The sequence below is a fragment of the Leptonychotes weddellii genome, chromosome 6, assembly GCF_054177405.1.
Source record: "Leptonychotes weddellii isolate Sample4059 chromosome 6, ASM5417740v2, whole genome shotgun sequence".
NCBI lineage: Eukaryota > Metazoa > Chordata > Mammalia > Carnivora > Phocidae > Leptonychotes > Leptonychotes weddellii.
This window is the reverse complement of record NC_138374.1, coordinates 60,712,916-60,738,911: the sequence shown is the minus strand read 5'-3', so window position 1 is coordinate 60,738,911 and position 25,996 is coordinate 60,712,916. Positions and strand designations below refer to the sequence as shown.

Genomic DNA, 25,996 nt, shown 5'->3' with positions numbered 1-25,996 from the left:
ACGATTTATCTTCAGAGAATTGCTAATGAATTCCACTTGAGATAAAAATTGGGACTCCTCTGGCCATTTCCTGAGTGTATTTTCCAAGGCAGGGGTTATATCGCAGCCCCATCTCAAGGTCCTGTGAGGGTGGGATGAGGAGACCAGCCTTGGACAGATGCCCCCGTGAGCTCTGAGCTGCAGGTGCTGCCGTGGGGGCCTTGCACAGATGAAAGCATTTGTCTATGCATGAGCATGTTACGCGTGTAATACAGGGAAAGGGACCCTTTGAGATTCTGAAGGTAAGTCCAATCTGAGTTCTCGGTATTTTATGAATATTAATCATCTAGAGAAGTGGTGGTTTCCTGATGGTTCCTGGAATTTGCTTCCTCTCTTGAGTTCCACTTTGTGCCCTGTAACCTGTGCCCGTTTAGCTTGTGCTGGCGTTTGAGATTGGTTGGACATGGCTGGAAAGGTTGATTAATTACTCCTTTGTTCCTGTGGTTTGATCTGAGAGCACATAGGGAGGACTGACCTTTGGAGGCTGTTGTGCTGCTCAGCTCTGTGCTGCTGGGGTGCCCGGGGCCTTGTGCATGGCTGGTTATCTTGGCTTCCCAAGATTTAAGTCCTTGAAGCAAATTGACTGAAGCTTGGTGTTCTTTTGCTTACTCTTCGTCCCTGCAGAGTGAACAGTTTTACACCTCCCTGAGCTGCTTCTTTTTTTTTTTTTTTAAAGGCTTTATTTATATATTTGACAGAGAGGCACAGCGAGAGAGGGAACACAAGCAGGGGGAGTGGGAGAGGAGAAGCAGGCTCCCTGCAGAGCAGGGAGCATGATGAGGGGCTCGATGCGGGGCTCGATCCCAGGACCCTGGGATCATGACCTGAGCCGAAGGCAGACGCTTAACGACTGAGCCACCCAGGCGCCCCCTCCCTGAGCTTCTTTTTGAAGACTTAGGAAGGACTTGCCTTCTGAACCGAGTCAGATGGGGACAGAGGCAGGGTTTGTGCCGCTCAGGCACAAGCCCTGTTGCTGGCGCCAGTGACCATAGCAGTGGCTTCTCTGTGAGACCAAGATGTTAGGGATGGTGGCAGGGGGAGCTCCTTGCTGTTCTTGGAAAGGCAGCTTAGCGTGTGTTTCTTCAGCTGTAAACCATTTACTATCCTGTGAGAAATCCCCGTGCTTGGGCTGGAGTACGTGCTGCGTGGTACAGCCAAGCTCTATCTAATACAGAGGGACACTTGTTACAAAGCATGCATATGAGGTGGTTTATTAATCATTTCATTCTCTTGCAAGAGGAAAGGGAAGTATGAAGATATTGAGGGCCTGGCCTAGACAGGCAGGCAGGGAAAATTCGGGGAAAGTCAGAACAGACAGCTGGAAGGTGACCAGAAAACCCAGAGCTCAACCTTGAGCACTTCCCACTCTCCCTCCGAGAGCTGACTGGGAGAGGGTTCCTGCATGTGAGTGTCCTTGTGGACTGCGCATGACCTCTGCCAGGTGTGGCTATGATGTTCCTGCAGGTATGGGGCATTTGCCTTGTTACTTAGACACAAAATATAAGAGAATGTCACCAATTCATGAAAGCCCTACCTCTGGCCACACTATGTTCTCTCTCACGTTCTTGACTACTCTGTTGGCTGATCTGTTTAATGGGGTCATGGTACTGACTTCATACCCATGAAGGGGTATGAAGAGGTTTCATAAGGTTTAAACCTCTTGAAAGGTTTAAACCTTTGAAGAGGTTTAAATGCATCTAATGTACCCCCACCCCATATTTGTGAACTCAGGAAAGAGTGTAGATGAAAATCCTCCCCACTGCCCAGGCTTGACTCTATTCTGCATCCTGACGGCCTTATGTCCATGTGGCGGACACCCTAATTTCCTGCCCCTGCAGACAGCTGTTCAAGCCTAGGAGTTCACTCATCTACAGGGTGTTCTGTCCTTTGGACGATGGACTCAGGGAAGAGGTCTGTGTGGCCCTGGGAGCTGACCCACATTTAGGGGCAAGAGCTTCAGGAGTCTGGCCTGGAAGGGAAGGTGTACCTGGTTCCCTGACCCCCCGGACTCCTCACCCCACAGGGAGAGAGTGGCCAGATGGGAGCCTGGGCAGGACCGTCTCCAGTGGGAGACTCAGGGGCTGGAGTGGCTCAGTTCTAAAGGTGGTGCTGTGACAAACCATACCCTATTAGGACACTTTGTGATGCAAGGAAAAACCTAACTCCCTCTAACCAGCTTAAGGAAAAGGGGGACTTATTTGCCTCAGTTAGGAAAAGCAGAAATGGAGTGGCTTTGGGCACAATTGGATCTAAGACTCAAAGAGGGAGGTCGAGGCATCTCTTTTTCCTCTTGTCCTCTCTCAGCCCCCGGGTGCCAGTGGATGGACTCAGTCTCCTCATGAAGACAGGCCTGTTCCTTGTACAGCAGAAGAGGGACACACGATCACATCAGTGTAACAACACCAGAACAAAAAGACTTTTTATTGTGCACATTGGAAATACCAGGTCACATGCCCATCCCTGGGCCAGTCACAGTGTCTAAGTAGAAGGTATTAGGATGCGCCAGGCCAGGGCAAGTTTTGGGGTGGGATATGGCAATGGTGGAAGCCCTTGGAGAGAGGGAGGAATGATTCTCCAACAGAGGGAGGTGCTGTGAGAAGAAGGTTGTGTGGTGTGAGCAGAGGGGGCTGAATAGACAAAACAACCTGTGGGCCACTCCCCACCCCCAGCCCTGCCTAGTGCAGAATCTGCTCAGCCTGGCAGAGGAGGCAGGTCAACCCCCCATTCTTCCTGTTTCCTCCTTGGAAGGCATTTATCATGAATAGTCTTGTGCAAAGGAGTCACTAAAATTTTCCGTATTTGTCTTTATCCCCAATAGAGGTTTGATGCTCTTTTTCCAATTCTCCATAAAAGTGGGAGCCTAATAATATACAAAAATATAGGGAAAAGCTGAATCTACGGATTTGAACTCTGATCTTGCTCCCACTGCCCCCCCAACTCCCAACCCCCCATGGTTTCCCCCTCTCCTTCTCTTCTCCTTCCCTTTTATCTTCCCTTCCTGTCTCCTCCATCCCCCATCTTCCCCCTCTTTCTTTCCTTCTCAGTCTGCCTTTCCCCCTTCACCCCCATTCCCAGTAGATTTCCTTCATTTCTTGTTCATCAGCTGGATTCACATGTGAACAGATGTTTTGACCATTGACTTTGCCTAAGTGCTAAAAGTAGCCAGTTAATAAGTTCAGTATGGTGGCATGTAGTGAAATGCCAAGCAAAGGTAAAATTGTCTTTGATTTTTCTGCTTGTTTGTCATTACATTGTTTTAAGGTAAGTTTCTCTCTCGCAGCTGCAGGCTATATTTTTCTTGAGGTGTAAGTTTAAGGGATTTCCTCTACCCACATCCAATATAAGGTCTTAAGCCTTGGATCCAATTACTTCCTGATTGGATTTGCATGCTTCTTCCTCAATTAGTAAATGAGCTGTCATTTCACCCATGGGGCATGTCCTTGGCTGTATTTGAAGGTAGCCCCGAAGTTCTCTGGTTTTCCTTTGGGTGGGTGTATCGAAGCTGAGCCTGTAATTTAAAGTGCGCTTCAACTGTCTGTGGACAAGAAGCCCCTTCCGGGTATGTGGACATCGGTACCCGGGGACGCGAGATGCTGGGTGAAGCTGGCTCTGGCCAGTGCTCACCAACGGAGCAGCCTCCCCCGTGGAGCCGGTAAGCACCACTGAAGCTTGAAGGACAGCGTTTAGGACAAAGAAGGAAGAACTGCAGTTAATAAATACATGAAGCTGACACAGTCTGGAAATATTAATCTGGATGTCCAGAGTGTTAGATAGCAGAAATGTGGTGGGCCATCAGGGGTGTCTTTTGGTAATTTTATGAAGATGCTCCATTTGAAATGTTCCTAGAATCATCACGTGCCGGGCAGGGCACCATCTAGCTGAGTGTTTCACCACGTGGTCTTGCTGATCGGGACAATTGCTTGTGGGTGGGACTGACACCTGCATTGCAGGGCATTTAGCATCCTAGGTCCCCGGGCCCTGAAGGCTGGGGCCCCCTTCCCTGTTCATGGCCCCTTCCCTGTTCATGGTGCCAATCAAAAATGTTCCCACACATTTCCATGAACTCTCTACAGTTCTCACTTTTTGGACAAGGAACTGAGGTTAAGAGAATTGAAGCTTGCCCAAGAACAATAGCTTGGCGGGGGCTTGACTCCCATCTGATGCACTTTCTACTTCTACCAGGTCAGTTTGTGCAGTGAGGGGCCTCAGCTAGGCAGAGGGGCCACAGAGAAATGTCCTTACTTTGTTCCATAGTTGGTATTGGAGGACTGAGTGTGTGCTCTCGTGCTCTCTCTGTCTCTCCCTCTGTCTCTGTCTGTCTCTCTCACACACACACACACTCACCCATCCACACCCATCCCTCCACACAGACAATTACCTTTCTCTGAGGATCTTTCTGTGTTTCCTCTGATGCTTTTAGCCCTCCCCAAAGTGGCCTTGAAATGGTAAGGCTCCTTGCATCAAGCCACAGATCAGAACACAGGATTTGTTATTCCTTTTCATTTCACTGTTGGACAAGAAACTTAGACATAATGGTGAGCCTTTTTTATTTCCTTTTTAATCCAACAGAATGGTATATATAGACTTGCTAGACCATGAGCTCCTTTAGGACTGGATCTTATCATCCTCACATTTGTGTTTCCAGGGGCAACCGCAGCGCCTCACACACCACATAAGAGTAAGTGTGCTGAATGAATGGCTGTGTGCTGTGTGGTGAATGAATGAATGGGGGATGGGCAGACCTCAGGCTGTCCTGATGGGCTATACAGTTCCTATCAACACTGACCCCACAAGGTCACAGTAACAGGGCATTGACCGAAGTCAAAGGGCACAGAGACCTCAGAGGTAATGTTGAACAAGCTACCGTGAGGTGTTAACACCGAGAACACCGCCCATTGTTTGGAGTTATGAGTAAGCAGGGACTCGTATATTAGACAGAACAGTCTCAGGAAGTTGGCTACTAATCCACTTTAATATTAACATTAATCACATTATAGATCCTTTCCTAACCACAACTTAACTGACTAGACCCATGAGGTGATTGATGTTTTCCTTTCTACATTTAACTTTCAGGAGAAGATATTAGACAGTTTCTTGCTGAGACAACAAACAACCCATGTCTCTCAGTGATTTCTTCTCTTCATGGCCTGCCTTTGCTCCAGGTCAGGTCAGGTCTGGGAACACCTGGGTGGAGAAGCCTGGCCTCCTCCCAGGGACCAAGCAAACCTTTGGGAACATTCGCGGTTTTGCCTGGACTTGGCATGGTCATGCACGTTCACATTTAATTGGCAAGTTTCACGTCCCAGCCCAGCATTGAGTGGGCCAGTGTGTGTGTGTGTGTGTGTGTGTGTGTGTGTGTGTATTTTCTTGATTCCAAGATATCATCAATTCTAAGATACATCTTGACCAATTAATAGCCTTTTACAAACAAAAGAAGTACTTTCAGTGGAAAGATGAATCCATTTCAGAAATAGTAAAATGTGATAAATTTTTAAATTGCAAAAACATATATGTCATTCTCAAAGTGGAACCATACTGTACATACTATTTTGTAACACTTAAAATTTGTATTGTAACTATCTTTCCTTTCCATTAATGCAGTTCTACAACATAATTTTATTTATTTATTTAATTTTTTAAAAGATTTTATTTATTTATTTGACAGAGAGACACGGTGAGAGAGGAAATACAAGCAGGGGGAGTGGGAGAGGGAGAAGCAGACTCCCCGCTGAGCAGGGAGCCTGATGTGGGGCTCCATCCCAAGACTCTGGGATCATGACCTGAGCTGAAGGCAGACGCTTAACGACTGAGCCACCCAGGCGCCCCTCTACAATGTAATTTTAGATGACTGTAATCATTAACTTAAATCTCTATATGGATAAACATAAAATACATGCCTAATTCTCTGTTAAAAAATCTGAAATTTTTTTTTCACAGTTTATTCTGCAATTAACTTTTTGGTTACTAATATATGTGCATACCTATGACAATTTTCTTAGGGTAATATTGTAACATTGTTAATGATTGTTATATGTTAATGATCATCTTGGGTTTTTTTGTTTTGTTTTGTTTTGTTTTTAGTGGTTGCCATAGGGCCTAGCAAATGCATCTTTACTTATTAGAAGGTATTTCAGATTTATTAACTAAGTATGATTTACTTGAGATATAGAAACACTCCTCCTGTGTAAGTCTATTCTCCCATTCCTTTTTCTATACTACTATTGTTATACACCTGACATTTATGTATGTTACAAACCTAGCAATACATTGTTATAATTATTACTTTATATACTTTATGCCTTTTAGAGATGCTGGGAAAAGAAAGACGAGCAAGTACAAAGGGAAAAGAAAGACGAGCAAGTACAAAGTATGTATTCATTTCTTCATGTGATCTTGTGGACTTGTGTTACCATGTGGTGTCATTTCCTTACTCCGGTACAAGTTTGTCCCCACCTACCTCCTTTGTGATGTTATTTTCAAATATATTACATTTCTATATGTTACAGATTTGACAGTACATTATATATATATATGCAACTGTTTATAAAATCAGTTCAGAGAAGAAAATAGAATATGCATTTAAAATATCTTTTATAATTACATAGTTACCTTTATTGGTACTCTTTATTTTTTTCATGAAGATTTGAATTACCATCTGGAGTCCCTTGCTTTCAACCCAAGGAACTTCCTTTAGTATTTCTATTAAGATGGGTTTGCTAGCAATGAATTATCTGTTTTTGTTTATCTGGGAATGTCTTTATTTCATCTTTGGTTTTTGAAAAAAATAGTTCTGCTAGATATAGAATTCTTGATCAATGGGCTTTTTTCTTTCAACACTTTAAATATGGCATCCAACTGCACCTGGCCTCCACAGTTTCTGGTAAGTCAGCCATTAATCTTATTGGGATGCTTTATATATGATGGGTCATGTGTTCTTGTTGCTTTCAAGATTTTCCCATTATCTGTCCAATTATTCTACTCACAATAGATTCAAGATAGAGAGAAGGCACAATACTCAGTGTGATAGTTGTTACTTTTAATTTTACATATAAAATTATATGTAAATTATAATTTGCATATATAATTTAACATCTACATTTAATAAATGATCACACTTTTGTTTTTAAAAGATTTTTTTATTTATTTGACAGACAGAGAGAGAGCACAAGCAGGGAAGCAGCAGACAGAGGGAGAGGGAGAAGCAGACTCCCCGCTGAGCAAGGAGCCCGATGCGGGGCTCGATCCCAGGACCCGGGATCATGACCTGAGTCGAAGGCAGACACTTAACCGACTGAGCCACCCAGGTACCCCATAAATGATCACACTTTGCTCTCTAATTTCATCCTCTTAACAACTGCAGGAGGTTACAATCTTAATTTTACTGATGTGGTAACTGAGGCCCAGAGAAATTATGAAATGTACCAATATCACAGAGCAACTAAAGTGTCTTCCTTCCCTCTACCCCTCTTTTTATTCTGAGACATAAGAAAGAGCAATAAGGGTGTGAGTTCATGCGAACATTGGGAGGGAAGAAAGGATTGGAGTGGGAGGGAGATGCCATTGGGGATGTATCAGTAAGCAAAATGAAGTCCTACCCTGATAGAAGTATCACACTCATTGGGGAGACAGCCACACCATGGCAGATCTGGCCCCTGGGGAGGGGCAGCTCAGTGGCCCCTGCCCTGGGCCTGGATGTTCTGTAGGACCATAGCAACTTTATCTTGACTCTTGCCTTCTCCCTCCACCTTGCCTTCTTGCTCCTCCCTGTGGAATGCTTCTCCACTTTCCCCATCTTTCCTTCCTTCCTTCCTCCCTTCTTTCATTCCTTCTCTCTCTGTCTCTCCCTCTCTTTCTTTCTTTCCTCTTCCCTCTCTCCCTCCCTTCCTTCCTCCCTCCCTCCCTCTTTCCTTCCTCTCCTCTTTCCATTCCTTTCCTTTCCTTTCCTTTCCTTTCCTTTCCTTTCCTTTCCTTTCCTTTCCTTTCCTTTCCTTCCCTTCCCTTCCCTTCCCTTCTTTTCTTTCTTTTCTTTCTAATACAATGACTCCAGACACTTAGTGTCCTCATCTGGATCTCTTCTATGACCTTCCTGCTGGCCCCAGCCTGGCCTCTACTACAGAACCTATTGTGGTCCCTACTGTCATATTTTCCAAGGCCAGGCTCCCCTGGTAGGTCTTCAAGATGGTCCATAATCTTGCCCTTCCCAACATATTTGACCTCATCTCCCCTCCTCTGCAAGTTGACCCCTGCTGGCTAACAAGATTCCCCTCCCTAAGTACCCCCACACAGATCCTAGGCTCGTTCAAATCCCCATCATTCCTTTTGCCTTTTTTTTTTAAAGATTTTATTTATTTATTTATTTGATAAAGAGAACAAGCAGGGGGAGGGAAAGAGGGAGAGGGAGAAGCAGACTCCCCGCAGTGGGGAGCCTGATGTGGGGCTTGATCCCAGGACCCTGAGATCATGACCTGAGCGAAGGTAGGCACTTAACCGAATGAGCCACCCAGGTGCCCCTCCTTTTGCCTTTTTGAAAAGCACAGTTCATCCTGCCTCCTGTCCACCCTAATGTGTAAAATTGTAATTTTGGGCTTCAGGGTTAAAGAGATCTGTGTAATTACCACTTGGCTGGCTGTGTGTGACTTTATTTAACCTTTAAAGTCAGAGTTACCTCACATAAAATGAAAATAGTAAGAGCAATTTCCTAGTGTTGACAGAAGAATGACATGGTGGAGAATCACATACAAAGCACTTTGCATAGGGCAAATTGGAAGGACTCACGCATGGCTATGGTCATTGTTGCCATCCATTCTTTAAAGTCCATCCCAGATCGACTTTCTTCATGAGGCTTCTTTGGCTTCTCTAGCTACATAGCCATCAAATCCTAGAGCACTGAGGGCACCAGATTTGGCCCTGAATTGTTCTCCATGTGGTGGATGTATTAGACATATCCTCCACATTAGACTGCACACTTCTGAGGACACAGACTATGGTTTTTCTTTATATGCCTTCTGTCTGTCCACAGCACTTGTGGAATCTTCTGGTTGGAACTAAGGAAAACATGGGGTGGTTTCTTCATCCACTGCAATTCCATGTCTTCTGAATCTAAGCTCCTAGGAGCCCACAACCCCCATATGATGCAGGCTGGGCTCACCCTCTTTGGAGGGTTGCTGCAATCTGGGAAGATACCCAGACTGGATTTGAATAAAGTTGGTCTGTGTCAAATGAAGGGGGTGGACCAGGGCTGGGTGCCCAGCAGCATGTCAACTTGCTAGGTGACTGAGGGCCTCACGGTTATGGTGCTCAGGGGCCAGTCAGTCTTCTACTTTGCACACCCCATGGAATCTTCATGGGCAACATATTGAAATAGGAAGAGGGATTTTTACATGAAACAGGCATGAGTCCTATTTAATGAGAGGAATTTGAGAAGCAAGCTGGGGAGATCATGTGAACCAACTTCTTGACAATGTTATTACAGGCCAGTTTTCACCACTAAATTGAGATTGTTTAACAAGGCACTGGCCCTATTTTGGTTAGCATAAGGGAACGGGGGCCTACCTCTGCCTTTCAGCGATGGACTGATCCAATATCTTTGATGTTGGAGCACCAGGGAGGTACATCTGTGTTGGAGTGGTGCTTTTGTTAAGAATATTCCTAAAAATGGGTGCGGGGATGGGGTAATTGGGTGATGGACATTAAAGAGGACACGAGATGTGATGAGCACTGGGTGTTATATGCAACTGATGAATTATTGAACTATACCTCTGAAACTAATGAGGTACTATATGTTGGCTAATTGAATTTAAATAAAAAAAGAGTATTCCTAAAAAACTGTGTGTAAATTGTTTTTTATAAATATTTTACCTTTGGCTGACATTATAGTATCAGAGATGTTTCATTTCAAATTGATCATCAAACACCTTGAATACTTTGTTTCTTAGTTTCCTAAGTAGTTAATTGTCTGTAAATATGTGAAGGAGGGGTTCTCTATTTAAAGCAATAAGCTATTTTAAGTGAATCTTTTGTAAAGCACAAAATGCCATTTTGGTGAAGAAAAACCTCCCCTAATTGATCTAATAAATGGGGTTTCTCTTGATGTATGTAATCACTAATGCACTAGAATCAGCCATTAGGGCTGCAGATAGCTTGGTTTTCCTATTTTGTCCAGTAACTGGGGTTAACGTTTTTAATGGCTAGGGATTTCTCACATTTTATAGATATTTTGAATGAGTCACAAAAATAAAATTCAAATTTACAAATACCAATACATTGAAAAATGGAGTAGGAAGAGCATTTCTATTTTCAAAATGCTAACTGGACAAAATTTTTCTTTAGCATTTCTTTAAATGGTAAGCTACCTAAATGCATATGTTATATTCCTAAAATTAGAGTTAAGTTTTTATTCAAGTATGTTTTATTAGAGATAATTATCTGGCATCAAACTATTAAGTAAAGTGTATGAATTAGTTTTTTAATAATAAATACAACCACAGCTAGCCTGGATCTTCGCAAACCATGCTCTGTGGAACATTAGCATCCTGTGATGTTAACAAAGCATTCTTTGAAAAAACTGTTCTGTAACTAAAGCATTCAGAAAATACTGAGTCAAACAAAGTAAAATACAGGTAAAAACATGCAGAATGCCTTCTGAGATTAAAATATGTTAATACAGTTTTGTATTAGTTATCTATCACTGTGTAACAAACTGCCTTAAAACTTAGTGGCTAAAAACAACAAATGTTAAATGTTGCTCAAAATTTCTGTGGATCAGAAGTTTGTGGGCAGGTTGGCTGGGTTGTTCTGGCTCAGAGTCTGTCATGAAATTGCACTTAAGATGTTGGCTAGGGCTGCGTAATCTGCAGGCTCGGCTGAGGCTGGGGGATCCACTTCCAAGCTACGTTACTCACCTGACTGGCAAGTTGGTGCTCGTTATTGGTGGGAGCCCTCAGCTCTTCTCTATGTGTGTCTCCCCAGAGGGCTGCTCCCCATGGCATGTTGACCACCTTCTCTCAGAAAACAAGGTGATCTTTGGGGGCCACTTGGAGTCTAGCTGCCATAATACTACGTAATCTTAGGTAGAGATTATGGTATGGAGTTTTCCCCAAATTTGCTTTACCACAGATAATCATAAAATCTGTTTGTTTTTTAGGGAATGCTTATTCCTAGTATGTGTTGATATCTTACACTTCTAGTTCATGCTATTCAGCTCAACCTAACACAGGTTGAGCCACTGTCTACCATCCTGCATGATGCCAGAAGACTCTTTTGTATTATGTGTGTGTGTGCGTGCACGTGTGAGCCTCTGTGTGGGGTGTGTGGAGCCAGGATTATGATACGAAGCTGGACGGGGGGATGGGGTGCAGTGCAGGCCAGGCAAAGGCTGGGGTCTCCTCAGGCAGACACCTGAGCTGAAGGAGCTCCTGGCATTTAAACTGCACTCCTCCAGGTGGACCTTCCCTCCTTGTACATGCTGAGTTAGTGCCCTGCTCTGACCACTCTCTCCCCATGGTCACAGACTCCCTTGGAGTCTCTACTTCTCAGTACCTTCCTCACCTTCTGCCTGGATCCTTTATTCTCCTCAAACTAAAGCCATCTTCCTGGATTTTCTTTTACAAAAAGCCATGATGGCCGAATCAGAATGAGCCTTTAAAACAGGATTATGAGTCATTAGCAACAGAAGAAATCAGTTCTCCCTTCTTTGCTGTCAGGAAGACTCTACTTACAAACACAAGTGCTTGCTGTGCACTTTCTGGGAAAGGCTGTTCTCCCTCCCTACCCATCCTAGAATGCACGTCCCACGTCTAAGGTGGGAAAAGAAAGACAAAAACAACTTGAGATTTTATATCAAATTAGATTGAGTATTCGTGTCCTTCCATATTGGAACATTGCTTCTATTGCAGGCCTGGACCCACCTGCATTGACACTAGGGCATAAAAGCAACCTTCCTAATAATAAGGCTTCGTTGAAGTTCATTACCCAAGAAATGATGTCTTTCCTGCTTCACTTTTGCTGTGACGCTCCCATCAACCTCCCCAAACCCTTCTATCTACTGAAGTTGCTTCACATTTTCCTGCTACAAACTGGGCTCTGTCCCTTCACTGGGGGTCTCTTTCATGGAGAAAGTGTGAGGTCATGGAATTAGCATCTGAAGGCTATGATCCTGATAAACATATTGCCATTGGAAGCAGAGGCTGTGATAATTAGCCTCCCCAGGCAGCCAGGCAGAAGGACTGGAAACAATGCATGTTACTCCTTGCTTCTCTGTTGCCTTGCATGGTGAATATGGGAGGGCCCATAACTCCACAGTATCTTAACACAATCCTACAATGGGAGAAGAAATTCAACTACATCGAGTATGGCCATTTCTGAGGGTGTGAGGCAATGGGGTGCGAGCTCAATCTTTGTGGACACTTGGAGCAACTCTGAGAAGCAGAGCCAGGCAGGGTTAACAAGTCTATGCATGTGCACGTGCGTGCGTGCATGTGTGTATGTGTCTGTCTGTCTTTCTCTCTCTCTCTGTGTCTGTCTCTGTCTCTCTTCTCCCCCTCACAAGTGATTTACTTTTCCATCCACCTCACTTCAAGTGACCCCCTGGGCAAAGCTTACTTATTTGCGGGAATCTTTTTCCTTGTATCATTTCCTTCCTTCTATGAAGAGCAGATGTTCCACTTGGGTTATCTGGTCAGAGGCAAGAGGAAAAGTGTTTCCTAGACATGGAAGTTCTGGAAATTTTTGGCTCTCCTTTATATTGTGAACCAACAGGCTTAAAATGCACAATTCTTTTTTCCTACACAATTGCTGATTAAGCACCCGAGTTGTTATTACAGAGAAAAAAAAGGGTGGTTTCTCATTTTGGCAGGGAGGATAAAGACTTAACCTCTTCAACAAAATGCTTATCAGGGAGTTTCAAACTCTTTGTCAGAGAATCTGTCTTCCCAACTGAAGAGGGCTGCCCTCCCTGCTTCTTCAGCAAATCTGCTGATATTTTCACTTGTTGATTCATTTTCCCAAAATGCTGCACAATCATTTTCCTCTTAACTGTCTCATGGAACGACTTATGTTTGTTTTTCCCGAGTAAAGGGTGAAAAACTGTGGCATGGAGACAAAAAAGCATAAATAAGTTGCTTCAAAGGAGCTCTTCCCTGGCTTATTGCAGCCCACTCTTCTAGCCCACCTCCATGGAAGTAGCTTCACATAAAATCCAATGGAAGTTGGATTGTAGGTCAGCAGACCACTAAAGCAGCCTGCTCTGCTTCTAGAATTTAGCCTGTAGAAGAATGTCCCCACCAGTAGCCTAGGGCAAAAGGATTTCAGTTATTGAGAGAAGGGCACATGTCTTCTTGGTAACGTGAAGAGTTGTCAAGTCTGGTTTGCTCTCAGATTTGCTATCTGGCAACTAGCCAGGCCCCAGGTAGATGGATGAATGGGGTAGGGTTGGGGCAGAGTAACTATCTGCACAGTTTGAGTCACCTGGGTCAAGTGACTGTCCTCAGTCACTGATCCCCAGATCCTTTGCCATGAGCCTTCCACTGCATCATAGAGTGAATCTGGAGATCATTGCTGGCTCCTAGCTGTGGAATGCCCTGGAATGGGATGGTCAATATGGAGCCATTTCTGAGTAGAAGACTTAAGAGCCATTCATGGCTACACCATCTCTCTTTCCCTCTGCCTTAAGACCAGCATGTCCCAAGGAGGGGCTGCTCCTTCACCTTCAGTCCTGGATTCCTGACAACCTGGAGTGGGCTGAAGCTGAAGCTAACCTTTTTGGCTGTGACATGAGTGAGAAATAAATCTTGGATGTTATAAGCCACTAAAATTCTGGAGGTGTCTGCTAGGGAAGGGTAAGTCAATTTAAGGTAGCTAGTAAAGAGGTTAAGTTTATGTATATAACCAAGAGTTGACTCGCAAGAGACGGAGACAAGATGTGGAAAAGCTGGGTGGGCTTAATATTTGGAGGTGTAATCAAGGTAACAGGGTGAGGGGTGAGATATTCAGAGAGTGGGAGACTTCCGAGCAGCTGCAGAGTACAAGAGAGTTGGAAGAGACTGGAGAGGAGAAGGGAGGGACATCGTTTCTAGGTTTTAAATCAAATCGCTTTGATGCTCTTTAAGAGAAAAGAGTCTACCAGAAGCCTTTGCATGAAAGGCTACTGAGACTGAATTTATAAAGGCCCAGGTCCTTGCAGCAGTTTCCAGAGCACTGGCAAAGACTCAGTGAGAGGTGACAGGAGACCAGAGGGAGGAAGAGGAGAGAAATGAAAAGGGATAACACTAGAAAGTCATCAGGGCATCAGTGAAATCTTCATTCAGACTTTCAGTGAATATTTCTCATTTTACCCAGTATTGCCACTTGGGTAGGTGCTGTGTAGTTCAGAAAGCGAATGATTATAGAGGGTAGAGTAGAAGACATATCAGAGCTTCATGCAGAAGAACAAATTGTTTCCTCCTAGCTGCCTATCCCACTTTTGTTGGAAAAAAACAAGAGCAGGAGGCAATCCTTGCTGAAAGAAATTTCTGCTTGCATTGGGGTGTCATTTTTCCATGGGGCCATCAGATGCTGATGTGGAAAGCAGCCAAACCTCTCCTTAATATGCTTAGGGCTGCAGCCTTGGCACAGAAGGCCATAGATAGTGGAATCACTCCTAAGCAGATTCTCCAAATTGGTTGAAATCTTTTCTATAATATACCTTTTTTTTTTTTCCCCAGAGAAGGGCAATTGATAAGAAAACCAGCTCATATTAGGCATTTAGTAAACAAAGAAAAGAAGAGTGATTTCCAGGTTCTCAGTTGATCCAATAAGATCCCCAACATCAGTGTCCTTTGTGCACTGTTTTTTTGTAGTGTAACTTCTTGATTAAACAAGAGCTAATCTTTTATTCTAATATATAAAACAGTGTAAGTGGGGTTGCCCTGGTTGAAAGGGGGTGGAATCCAGAACCCCACCCCCTTGGACTAGACACCGTTTCCCCACCTCCAACCCCCTCTAGCTGGCAACTTACCTCTGAGTGTGGCAGGAAACCCATTGCCCACCCCTTTACCAACCCACTTTACCAAGTCCAGGGCTCCTGGACCATGAGGCACTGCACCATCCTCAATGCCCAAAGGTCCTCTATTCTAGACTTAATCCACTAGGAAAGTGAACTCAGACCTGTAGGATAGGCATTGAAAATCATCCAATGCAGCCCCCTGTCTTTATAGTCAAGGAAATTTGGGCCTGGAATGCTCTTGTCCTGGGTGACATGGTTAGACAATTATAGAACCTGGACAAGAAATCTGGTCTCCTGGTGCCAATCCAACAACCTCATTTGTTTTGTTGTATACCATTTGCTTGCTTACATTTTAGAAAGATTAAAGGAAAACAGTACAAGCTAAAACAAAACAAAGGGGAGTTTTCCTTGTTAAAACCCAATTAATAGGTACTTAGGATTCTCTAGGATTATTCCTCAAGCAGTGTGGCTAACAATTTTCTCTGTGTATCTCAGACACTTCACGTTCAACATGACAATGGTAAACCCACAACCTTGGTGAGGCAGCATTTTGTCCCCAGTGGTTGCTTTTAGCTCTGGATTTTATACCCTGGGGTGGGGGGGTGGGTGGGTGGAGAGATTTGATACTGAGGGAGAGAAGGAAATCATCATGGAGAGGAAGGCTTATCATAGGCACAAGGTGTCGTCCAGGGAGCCTTTGGGGGAAGAGGCACCCTCCCCTTCTCAGTGCCCACAAGGTCTGGAAATCTCTACCACATCCTGTCACAGGCTTTTCTTCAGCAATGGGCATGTCAGGGGGGTTCATGGAACATGCATACTCGGGAAGTACAAAGAGATGTAATGTCCAGGACTTTTATCCTTTGCGAAGGCATGGGGGACCACCAGAGGCCAGAGAGCAATCTGGCTTTGAGGATGCAGTGTGCCCTTGTAGGGAGGTTCTATATTTTTATGGTTGAACTTTGATGGAGGACAATGGAGAACTCAGCAGTTTCCTGCAGTCACCTGTCCCTACTGACACAGGGAGGAGACACATCTGACTCAGGCTAGTCTGGACTAGCTTAGGACCTACAGGTAGAGGACAGCCTGGTGACTAAAGTGAAGCACTCAGACAAACGGACCAGGCCACTGGCTAAGGACCAGGGGCATGGACATTAGTAATAGGCTAACAATGCAGTTATGTGTGTGCAGGGTTTGAAGTTGATGTACATCTATAGCTTTCTATATTTATGGTTAATATGGCTGTTTGATAACCCACTGATATCTTTGCCATAGCATGAATTCTATTCTATTCATCTTATTACATTGTTATTTTGCAAATTCATGAGTTAAAAGAAATTGCTTCATGTGTATTGGGAAATTAGAGCAACCGATGTCTGGAAGCACAGGATCTGGAATCATGTCCTCAGCCTAGGATGCCATGAGCTTCCTGTGGGAGATGAGCCCAGGGAACAGTTCCAGGCAAAAGAGCACTTTGATGCAAGTCGAGGCTTTGGCTCTGGCTTCCATTGCCATTCTCTGGAACTTTGCTGCATCCTGTGGAGCAGGGGGATATCCCACTGCACAGACTCTGACAGTCTATGCAGCCTTTCCCTGGCATCACTGTCAGTTTCCTCTGGGCTTTTTCTGGGAGTGGGGGTGGGGTGGCTGGAGGAAAGACCCAGGTCTGCTATGATTCCGAATTTACAAAAAGACGAGACAGAAAGGAGCAAGTGGGGAGGGAGTGAGCACATGAGGGAGATAGAATGAGGGTGAATAAGAGTGGGAGGGGTGTATGTGCATGTGTGTATGCATGTGCACATGTGTGTTCATGTGCATGTGTGTGTCTGCGTGTGTGTGAGCATGAGAGAGCGAGTTTGAGAATGCCTTGCTTTTTCAGCATCCTTACTACTCATGCCTTATGGAGAAAAGGATGTCCCCAAACAGCACTCTCATTTTATTTATTTATTTATTTATTTATTTATTTATTTATTTATATTATGTTATGTCAGTCACCATACAATAGATCATAATTTTTTGATGTAGTGTTCTATGATTCATTGTTTTCATATAACACCCAGTGCTCCATGCAGAACGTGCCCTCCTTAATACCCATCACCAGGCTAACCCATCCTCCCACCCCCCCTCGCCTCTAAAACCCTCAGTTTGTTTCTCAGAGTCCATAGTCTCTCATGGTTTGTCTCCCCCTCCAATTTTCCCCCCCTTCATTTTTCCCTTCCTTCTCCTAATGTCCTCCATGCTATTGTTTATGTTGCACATATGAGTGAAACCATATCATAAGTGACTTTCTCTGCTTGACTTATTTCACTTAGCATAATCTCCTCCAGTTCCATCCATGTCAAGGCAAATGGTGGGTATTCATCCTTTCTGATGGCTGAGTAATATTCCTTTGTATATATGGACCACATCTTCTTTATCCATTCATCTGTTGAAGGGCATCTTGGCTTTTTCCACAGTTTGGCTATTGCGGACATTGCTGCTATGAACATTGGGGTGCATATGGCCCTTCTTTTCACTACATCTGTGTCTTTGGGGTCAATACCCAGTAGTGCAATTGCTGGGTCATAGGGTAGCTCAAAGAGCACTCTCGTATGGGCATCAAAACTCCAGCTTCTATGTTCGCTGTGCTCCAGTTAGGAAAAGTTTTGAAACCAATCATTTTCACATCAGAACCGTTCCTCGTTAGAGGTGGGGTTTAGCTCTGGAGCCACTCCGAGCTTGTTTTTTGTCGATATGGTGTTATGGATTCTCCTGAGATGTCTTGTCTTCATCTCAGTGGTGTGGTCTGGCTGAACATGGCCCTATGGACTGGCCCAGATCAGGGGCTACTGCTGTTTGGGCATGCTACACCTACTATGTGTCCACAGAGGGCTTGGGACAGAGAGCTCCAAGGACCTGCTAGTTGCTCTCAGAGGTGCTCCTAATGCCCAGGGTCCCCAAAGCTCTCCCTACAGGGACACCTGTCACCTCTGGAACTTGCATACACCCTTTCAGACAGAATAAGTGTTGAAGGCACTCCTTGTGGGGATCTACTATAGGATAGGGTCTCCTTTAAAAGCATCTCCCAAAGCTCCTATTTTCATCTTCAGATTTCACTTTAGATATGTGTCAGAGATCAGCCCAGGCTGTTAGAGTGAGGACAGTTGACCCTGAACAGAAATGTCCCCTCCGTGCTTTAGGCCTAGAGGATATTGTTGTACATGTAGTAAGATGAGCCTGGACAGGAATCTAGAGACATGACTCCTGCCCCAGTTCTGCCATCACCTATCTTGTCACCTAAGTCCTCAGTCTTCTGGGGGCAGAATGAGATGACAGCTGAGGTCCCTTCCTCAGGTCATCTGAAGGCTTATAGCTTCAGAAGGAAGCTAGGCACTCATCCAGAGCCTGTTGGATGTCTTCCCATCCGACTTGATGGGGAGACCCCCTGAGAGAGTGCACAGGGATGGTCACCAAGGGAAGAGGGAGGAGGCTGGGGCCTCTAATGTGTCCTTTCCTATTAAAATCTCTCAAAGAGAGAGAACGTCCACGGATGGAAGGCAACCTTGGGGATCATGGAGTCTAGTGGTTCTCAAACTCAGTAAAGTGCCAGAATTACCTGTAGAGCTTTACGAAGGCAGATTTCTGATACCCATGAAGCACCCAATGAAGCAGGGTGTCCAGGGATGAAGCCTAGCTGTGTGAACCTGAGCTGTAGCAGTGCTGGTCCAGCCAAGCCATTGGCACAAGTTCGTGATCAATGTGGGTTATCTGTTTACCAGCTCTGTCTATCCCAGGACGAGTTTACTCATCCTCAGTTTCCACATCTGTAAAATAGGGATAGCAGCATAGGGCTGTGGTCAAGGTTAAAGAAGATGCTGTGTGTGAAGAGCTCAGTATGGAGTTTGTGCTGTTAGTGCAAGCCCCGGGTATTATTTGCTGCCCACCCCATGGTGAGCAGGTGGTGGAAGATCTCATGTGGGGGAAGGTGACCTGCTCATCGGTCAGGCATTCTTTCCTCAGGGGAGACTGGGCTGCAGTAAGGAATCTGATCATGTGGAGTTCTGGACACAGAGGGAGTGACTTGGTGTAAAAGGCTCTCTCACACTGTTCTCTGAGCCCTAGCTCCAGCAGAGAGGGCTCAGTGTTATCTTTCCCTCACCTTTGAATACTGCCAACACAAACGGGTGGATGGATTGTTACCTGGGACACTTGATTAAGTAAAACCAGAGCTTTGTGCCCAGGGGAGCAGCTGGAGGATGGAGGGCTGAGGAGGGAAGGGGTTATGTAAATACTGGCTGAATAACTGGGTTTGTGTGTTGATTAGATAAGGGCTGGGAAGCTGAAGCCCAATGAATAACAATTGAGCTTCCAGGCTGGTAATGGCCTGATTTGAAAGTCTGAGGCAGGACCGCCTGGCACGGGGTGAAGAGCGGATTTCCCTGATAGGTCTGTGGCTGCTGAGATAATGCCTGGTGACAAGGGGAAAGAAGTACAGGGACCTCTGCCTGCCCCTTCACAAGTGAGTCCAGGCCTATCTGCCTGTCCTCTTGTCCTCAGTGGAATACAAAGACAATCAAACAGATGGGAGCACTGCCTCTGGGAGTTTAAAATCCTAATGAAGCTTAAGTCAAATTTGGCAAGTTAACCAAATCCTATGTAAATATTTGTAAGCATCGCAAATGTCAAGAGCAGCAAAGCGGGCTTGGGAGTCAGCCCCGGGGACAAAGAAAATGGTAGGGGACTAGCATGTACTGCTGTGTGCTGGGTTCTTTGCACTAGTTATCTTTGGGGCTCTGTGAGGTAGGTGGTCTCATCTTCACTTCATGGATGAGGAAACTGAGGCCCAGGAAGAGTGAGTGAACACGCGAGTGTCCCCCCTAGTAAGAGGCAGAGCCAGGATTCCATCCATGTCTGCTTCAAGTCACTGCCCTTGAGGCAGAAAAGTAGCAAGAAGGACACAGGGGAACCTGTCGAGCATGGCAGGTCCACTCCTGAAGGCTCTTCCAGTTCCTGAACTTTGATGATTTGAGTGTCCTGAGCCAGACCGGGGGCAGCTTGCTGAGGCCAACTTCAGGGCCTGAACTGTGTATGGGCTACGTGGTGTCCCCATCCCCCAGATTCCCATGTTGAGGTCCTAAACTTCAGTACTTCAGAATGTGACTGTAATTGGAGATGGGTCCTTCAAAGAGGTGGTTAGGTTGCAATGAGGTTATTAGGGTGGGTGCTAATCCACTGTGTCTGTGGTCCTTCTAGAAAGAGGAGATTAGGAATAGACACACAGAGGGAAGACCATGTGAAGACACAGGGAGAAGCTGGTCTTTTGTGTGGCGAGGAGAGAGGCCTCAGAAGGAACCAACCATGCTGGCACCGTGATCTCAGACTTCCAGCCTCTAGAACGCCAAGAAAATAAATTCCTGTGGCTTAAGTCCCCCCAGTCAGTGGTACTTTGCTGGTGGACCCAGCAGACTAATACACTTGGTTTCACCAAAAGGCAGGTGGAGGGCTATGAGCAGCATGCCTGGAGGCCTCTCTCTCCTCTGCCACAGATGTTAAGACCACCCCAATTGTGATTCCCATGGAGAACCATCAGCAAGTTCAAGACTAGGTGGCTTTGGATGTCAATATGATAGGAATTCATAGGAGTGAACTGGAACCCTCAGAAGAAGCTTTATAAAGAATGGAAGGTGGCTGACCCTTGAAGAATGAGAAGGATGGAGATGAAGAAAGGAGAACAGAGAGCCTCCCAGGTGGGTGTCCCAGCGTGTTTTCAACAAAAGTCAGGCAGAGGCCTTGTCCCAGGGCTCTAGCAATCTGCTGTGACTTCCCTACTGGGGATTTCCTGAGACTCCACGTCACACTTCTGGTCCATGAAAGATACCTCCAGCACCATGGAATTGTCTGGGATCTGATGAGTTATATGGCCCGAACCTGCTGCAGGGCTCCTTCTTGCTCCGTGACCCACTCAAGACTGGTAGCCTTCTGTGTCACCTGACCAGTGGGTCAGAGAAGTATTCTCATGTGCCATGTATTTGCCTCTAAAGCCTGAAGAGCCCGACCAAGCACCGTATTTCTTTTGTAAGTGCAAGTTGCAACAACTTGTCCTCTACCTTGGAGAGTATTTCCAGGAAAGATTATTTTGGAAAAAATTCTGTGTCACTTCGTCTTCATATTTCCCCACTCTAACTGGAGGATCATGATAGCTTGTTAGATCTCCTTGTATCAGTGTCAGCTTGGACCCATATCTAATAGTTTTGGAAGTGTCTGTCTAGACCTTTTCTTCGGGGTTTAGTGACTTCAGCAAATGGCCTCTGGTCACTTTGGGAGAGGTTTGAAACAAATTTAGTTCATATACTTGTGATGGTGTTGCTAAGTCTTTCCTCAAGGGGATACAGACTTCAGTCAGTAGGGTCTAGATCTGTGAGTGATTTCGATCTGAAAATTGAATGAAGGACCAGCACTCAATCTTTTCAATACAAGTTGAATGGCACCCTAGTTGACTCTCCATCTGTCTTGTCCCTGATAACACCAGGAGGATCTAGTAGCTATCACCACACATCCCTGCAAGTCAAGGCACCTTGATGACTATTCTGGTCCTGGGAAATTGTATGCAATTTTCTTTCCAAATTTGAGTGCCCCCTGGAATCTGCAATTCTAATTTCTAATATCCTCACTGATATTAGAAAGCCCAATTCTATGACATCATCTTTCACTGTCAACTCTGCCCTAAAAAGTACAGCCATCCCCAGGCTTTTCAGTGATGTCAGTCTAGCCATCACCAGTGCATTCCTTATCATCTCAGTGAAGGGTGTGTCCTCTAGGCTTTCCTGGGCAGTGTAGACACGGTGGCTTCTCAGGTCTTATTTGGTAAATCTACCCTAACCTCCTTACCTTCCTGTGCTGACTGGTCCTTTACTTGATACTATGAAAAAGAAGTTGGTATCACTGCCTCATTACATGTAGGTTTTCTTTATGTCAAATTGTCAAGGGGGCATCTCAATTGACTATTAGGGCTGGCTCCAGGTTTCCTTGTCACAACGCTGAATCCCAAGTTACATGTCAAATAAATTCTCCCTTATCAGCCTATGTCTCCCCACTCCAATTCCAATACCCTCAACATTATTCCCACATGTTTTCCCAGTTTTTGACAGTACTGATTATCCAGGACTACAATTCCTTGGGTATGTAAACTCTATTCTAGAGCAGGGACTATATTTTCCCATTTAGGTTACTTTTGTCCTGGAATCAATCAGGGTAGCCAGGAGCAAATCTAGAGGAGAACAAGTGTCTTCAAGCAAGTCATATGCTTCAGGAAGGTCTTTTGCTGCTCAATTTTCCAGGCAAAGGGATACTCTTTTCTAGGAAGGAGGATTGGGCTGCTTCTTATTTATTTATTTATTTATTTATTTAATTTTTTAAAAAAGATTTTATTTATATATTTGACAGAGAGAGGCACAGCGAGAGAGGGAACACAAGCAGGGAGAGTGGGAGAGGGAGAAGCAGGCTTCCTGCCCAGCAGGGAGCCAGATGTGGGGCTCGATCCCAGGACCCTGGGACCATGACCTGAGCCAAAGGCAGACGCTTAAAGACTGAGCCACCCAGGCACCCTCTTCTTTTTTTAAAAAAAAAAAAATGTATTTATTATTATTTTTTAAATTTAAATTCAATTAATTAACATGCAGTGTATTATTAGTTTCAGAGGTAGAGTTCATTGATTCACCAGTTGTGTATAATACCCAGTGCTCATTACATCATGTGGGATTGGGCGCTTCTGATGGTCCACTGGATTTAGGACAACTAGAGGCTCAAAATTCTCAGTCTCATCCATTCAAATAATCTTGGTACCGGTCTCAGAGTCCCACTTTTAGTTTTTTTCCTCACCAGGGCCTTGACTTTGACCTAGGACACCTATCAAAACTCTGAATTCAATCTCTTCTGTAGCCAGACATGGCTCTGCCATGTTTATAGTTTGATCCTGGGCCTGATTTTCAGCTTAGCCTGCCCTGTGGCTGCAGGAGAGTACAGTCTCCTTAAAGCCAGCACTGAAGCCTTCTGACTGTCACTATATTTGAGTTGGCAGATGACTGCCCTGAGTTTATTATTTTCTTTTTTTTAAAAGGTTTTTAATACACTTAAAAACAGTCAACTTCCTCTATGTACCAGTCTAGTGTCTAGTACCAAGATAATAACTTATCTTCTACTTGTACCTCATTCCAGTTACCCATAGATAAAAGCGTTCAGTCTTTCACCATTAAATGTGATATTAGTTATGGTATTTTTTCCATAGACAGTCTATACCAGGTTGGAAATACCCATCAATTCCTAGTTTGCTAAGAGTTATTATCAGGAATGGATGTTGGATTTTTGTCAAATGCTTTTTCCAATGTTAACTGAGATCATATAAGGTTTTTTATTGGTCATTTATGTATTTTATGTATTGTTGGATTTTGCCCAGCTTTTATTTTATTGATTTTTGCTATTGTTTTTTGATTTCTATTTGATTGATTTCTGCTCTAATTTTTTTTAAAGATTTTATTTATTTATTTAACACAGAGAGAGAGAGAGACAGCGAGAGAGGGAACACGAACAGGGGCAGAGGGAGAGGGAGAAGCAGGCTCTCTGCTGAGCAGGGAGCCCAATGTGGGACTCGATCCCAGGACCCTGGGATCATGACCTGAGCCGAAGGCTCAATTTTAGGATATTTAGGATATTATAAAGCTCAAAATTCTCAGTCTCATCCATTCAAATAATCTTGGTACAGGTCTTTGCAGATTTATCTATTTCTCCTTGTAGTTCTTTAAGTTATGGCAGTTCTATCATGGGTTTTGAAGCTCTGTTATTAGGTACATAAATGTTTAAGATTATTATGTCCCCTGATTAACTGATCCATTTGTCCTTGGGAGATGACCTTCTTTATTCCTGGTAATTTCCTGGAAATCTGTTTTGTCTGATATTAATATAATAATTTCAACTTTCTTTTGGTCAGTATTAGAATGGTGTATCTTTTTATATATTTTTACCTTTAATCTACTTATGTCTTTATATTTAAGGAGTGTTCCTTGTAGGTTGTATATATGTATATATAGTTGGGTCTTGCTTTTTTATTCAGTCTGACAGTCTCTGCCTTTTAATTGGGATGCTTAGACCATTTACATTTAATATGATTTCTTATATATGTTATTTTTACATTTTTAAAGCTTAAGTCTATTGTTTTGCTCTTTTATTTATCCCACTTATTCTTTTTTCTATTTTGATTTCTTTTAGATTATTTTTTGTAATTCCATTTTAACCCCTCTGTTGGCTTGTTATCTATAACTTTTTCAGTTGTTACCTTAAGAGTTACAGCATATATCTTTACCTTATTATAGTCTACCATCATGTGATATTATATCACTTCATGTTTAGTATAAAAACATTACAATAGGATATTTTCATCCCCCCAACACAGACTTTATGCTATTGTTGTCATATATTTTCCATTTTACTAATACATATAAGTGCCAAAATACATTGCATCTTTCTTTTTTTTAAAAGATGCTTTTTATTTGGGCACCTGGGTGGCTCAGTCAGTTAAGCGGCTGCCTTCAGCTCAGGTCATGATCCCAGGGTACTGGGATTGAGTCCCGCATCAGTCTCCCTGCTCAGTGGGGAGCCTGCTTCTCTCTCTGTCTGCTGCTCCCCCTGCTTGTGCTCTCTCTCTCTGCCAAATAAAGAAATAACATCTTTAAAAATATATATTTATTTATTTCAGAGAGGGGTCGAGAGAGAGAGAGAGCACGAGTGGGGGGAGGGGCTGAGGGAGGGAGAATCTCAAGCAGACTCCCTGCTGAGAACAGAGACTAAGGCAGGACTTGATCTCAAGACACTGAGATCATGATCTGAGCCAAAATCAAGAGTTGGGCGCTTAACTAACTGAGCCAATAAGGTGCCCTGGTGACTTAGATTTTAAAGAGATTCAAATAAGAAGAAATGATCTTATATATTTACTCATGTTGTAGCCATTTTCAGTGCTCCTTTTTTTAAATATAGATCTGTATGTCCATCTTGTATCAAAACAAAAAAAAATTACTGCATATAGAGTTTATATTCCTAAATAAAAAATATATCCATAAAATATATACTAAAGAGAAAAATAAATCAGAAAAGGGAGATAAGGGTTAAGAATATGTGTATAGAAATTTCAAAGACGGTAGTCAGTTAAGATCTCATTAAGAAAGTACCTTTTGGGTAATACCCAAAGGAAGTGAGCCAGATGGGTATCTGGATGAAGAATATTCTTGAGGTATGTGGTAGACCTAAATAACAGCCCATGTCCATACCCTAATCCCAGAAAACTGAATATGTTACCTTAATGGCAAAAGGGACTTTGTGGATGTGATTAAGTTTAGAATCCTGAGATGGAGAGATTATCCTGAATTATCCAGTTGAGCCCAATATGATCACAAGAGTCTGCAAGAGGACGGCAAGGGGGTGAGAATCTGTGAAGGAGGTGTGATGACACTAAGCTACTGGCTTTGAAGATGGTTGAAAAAGCCACGAGCCATGGAATACAGGTGGCCTCTAGAAGTTGGCATAGGCAAGGAAATGGATTCTCTCCTAGAATCTTCAGAAGGAACTCGACCCTGCTAACATTTTGATTTTGGCCCAGTGAGACTGATTTTGGATTTTTGACCTCCAGAACTATAGGACAAACTTGTGTTCTTTTAAGTCATCAAGTCTGGGGTAATTTGTTACACAGCAATAGTAAACTTATACAAGGCATGATCATGCCTGATGTTTGAGAGGTAAGAAGTGGAGAAGTAAGGAGTAGAGAGGTCATGTGGAGTCCTTGCAGGCCGTTATAGGGACTTTGGCTTTTACTGAGTGAGATTATTTGACTTATGTTTTAACAAGATCATCTGGCTGTTGTGTGGAGAGTGGGGCTGGGGGAGGCAGTGTCGAAGGGAGAGCAGGGGAGACCGTAGAAGAGGTCATTGCATTAACCCAGGTAAGAGGTGATGGTGG

The 25,996-nt window shown here is 44.0% G+C and overlaps 1 long non-coding RNA gene across 1 annotated transcript in view; it reads left to right on the top strand.

Annotated features, from left to right (window-relative positions):
- Positions 1-6,359: 6,359 nt before the first annotated feature.
- LOC145722038 (uncharacterized) overlaps positions 6,360-25,996 on the top strand; it is a 31,009-nt gene continuing 11,372 nt past the window's right edge. The window contains exons 1-2 of the long non-coding RNA XR_014146076.1: positions 6,360-6,406; positions 7,191-7,343. This is a non-coding gene — a long non-coding RNA (uncharacterized LOC145722038). The remainder of the gene's footprint in view (positions 6,407-7,190; positions 7,344-25,996) is intronic.